Source organism: Alligator sinensis, unplaced genomic scaffold (assembly GCF_000455745.1).
Source record: "Alligator sinensis unplaced genomic scaffold, ASM45574v1 scaffold48_1, whole genome shotgun sequence".
NCBI lineage: Eukaryota > Metazoa > Chordata > Crocodylia > Alligatoridae > Alligator > Alligator sinensis.
In genome coordinates this window covers 493786-496513 of record NW_005842541.1, presented here as the reverse complement: position 1 = coordinate 496513, position 2728 = coordinate 493786, and positions in this window count along the sequence as shown.

Below are 2728 nucleotides of genomic sequence, written 5' to 3'. Positions count from 1 at the left end.
ATAATGGGACTCGAATTAGCATACAAATGGCGGGAACTCTTTGCAATGAGCATTTCTGTGCTGCAACAAAGAAATGCACCCTGCAAAGAAAGCTTCAAATTGGCGGGAAATTCTCCCTTGCACCGGGGTTCTCTTTTGCAGCAGAAAACTCCACCGTGCAAGGAAGCTGCAATTTAGCGGGGACAATTTAGCAGTGCCAAAGCACACAAAAACAAAAATCACACCCTTTGGGTTGTGACAACAAGTACCTGCTTCAATTAGCTTTGGTAAATAAAATAACCAAATCATAATTTTCTGATGTAGCTGCAAAATTAATCTGAAAAAAAAACTCAAAATAAATCACCACTTTAAATGTATAGTGTACTTTCCAAAAATGAAAGCTACACCTATCTCAGAGTTGTGAATAATATGTATTAAGGTTATATCAAACAACAAGAATGCACGTTTTGTAGAAAACAGTGATTAAAATCGAGGTTCTCTGACCAGTTATTTAAATTGTGATTTAAATAGATTTAAATCAAGTCTACCCTGATGATGGGCATGTTTTTTTGGAGTGACAATAGTTCTTTATATTGGTGCCAGAACTGCTATTATAGCACTGATACTACAGCAACACCATTCTTTGACCTTAATGATTATTTTAACTCAAAGGGTGTAGAAACAGCAACTGGGGGGGGGGGGTTGTGGGCTAAAGTTATGGCTTGCTACAAACACCACATAGCTCCATAGATCTCAAAACACATTTTACAGTGGATACAAATGCCATTGCCATTCTTTTGCAGATGGGGAAGCAGGTGTAAAGATGCAAAATGTTTTTCTGTGGAGCTGCATGAGAAAACAAAGAACTGAAGCCAACAGGACCTGCTTGATTTCCTGCAAGGCTGCTTATACAAACAGAAGCATGTAGCATGTAATTGAACCTGTAAAAAAGCCATTTGGGTTGGCTCTAGGGTGGGGGCTGCACTGGTGCATGTGTACCCCCTCTTTGATTCCTGGGTCCAAAGGTTAAAGCCAACTGCCTGGCAGTGGCTGCAGCATTTCTAGTCAGGCAATGTTGAGAAAGTCGCTTGGCTTCATGGCTTATTACCACCTAGCCCAGGGGTGGACAAAATGGCAGATCTGGCTGATGAATGAACTCCATTTCCCAGCAGCCCATGCCTTTGTGGAGACCCCAGCAGCAGCTACGCTGTGATAGTGCAAGGCCAGAGTTTCCATGAAAACCAACCCCAGCAGCACTGGTAGGGTTCACAGCAGGGCGCAGAGCTGCTCCGGAGCCCAGCTGGGATCATGCAGCGGTGACAATGTGGCCCAAAGCCAGGCCAGAGCTGCGATCTGCAGCCTGCACGATCTGGGCAGGGTCCAGGCTCCTTGCAGTGGTGACAGCGTGGTCCAAAGCCAGTGCAGAGCCATGATCCACTGCCTGCACACCCCTGCCTGGAGCACGCAGGCTGCAGACTGCAGCTCTGCCCTGGCTCCAGACCATGCTGTCACCGCTGCAAGATCTCAGCCAGGCTCCAGAGCAGCTCCCTGCCCTCCCAGCAAGGGTGGCACTAGAGGGGGGGTATAGCCACCCCAAAATTTCCAGTAGCCCCCTATAGCCTCCCCTCCAAGCAGCACCACCACTGCTGCCTGTCCTGCACAGGCATTGGCAGCTGAGCCCTCCCCGCTCCCACCTGCAGCACAGCCCCTCCCACAGGAAGAGTCTGGCACTGCTGCTGTCTGCCAGTGCTGCTGCTGGGGCTAGTCTCCACATAAACTGACCCCAGCCACCTGGGCAGGGACTACTGGGAAATGAAGTCCACTGACAGCTGAACTTTGCCTGCCCTGATTACTTGATCCCTTCTAAACTCTTCATCCCACAGGCATTTTTAATTGTCTTGATGTTGCACCAATCAATCTAGCCTTTCCTCTGCCATGCTGCTGTCTCTTCACTGCTCCTGGTCACAAAGCTCCTATTCCACAACCTTCCCTGAAGTTGCCTTTTTTTAAACTTTATTTTTGTTTCAGCCTTAAACTAAGGGCTCTGCTACATGTTCAAATTAAAGCCCAATCAAAACCGCCTCTACACTTGTTACACATTTTCAAGCACTCGCTCTAGAGCGGGCCTGCTCTTTTTGTAGCTGCATAGTCCTTTTATCCTGTGATCGTTACTTTGCGATTGTGGCCAGTCTACACCAGTTAATCGCGCAATAACAATTATTGTGCACATGTGGCGGGGCTACATCTATTGCACGATTAATCGAGTAACTGTCTGATAAGTATTTCGCATGTGTGGCGGGTCTACTTTTATGGCGCGACTGACCAGTTTACGGAGAGATACACGGGCCCTCCTGCACGGTCAAATGAAAGCGGGATGGAAACCAGCTCCATGTTTCTAAGCCGCCTGCAGTGGGGCGGCTCGCTGTGGGGCGGGATAATCACCGCGGTGCTGCCGATTAATCGAGTAACTGTCTGATAAGTATTTCGCATGTGTGGCGGGTCTACTTTTATGGCGCGACTGACCAGTTTACGGAGAGATACACGGGCCCTCCTGCACGGTCAAATGAAAGCGGGATGGAAACCAGCTCCATGTTTCTAAGCCGCCTGCAGTGGGGCGGCTCGCTGTGGGGCGGGATAATCACCGCGGTGCTGCGAGACCTGCCCCGCCCGTGGCCGGGCTCCAGCCCCTGCCCAGTAGGCGGCAGCAGCAGCAGCAGCCCCGCGGCGGGGCCGGGGGGCGGGGAAACCG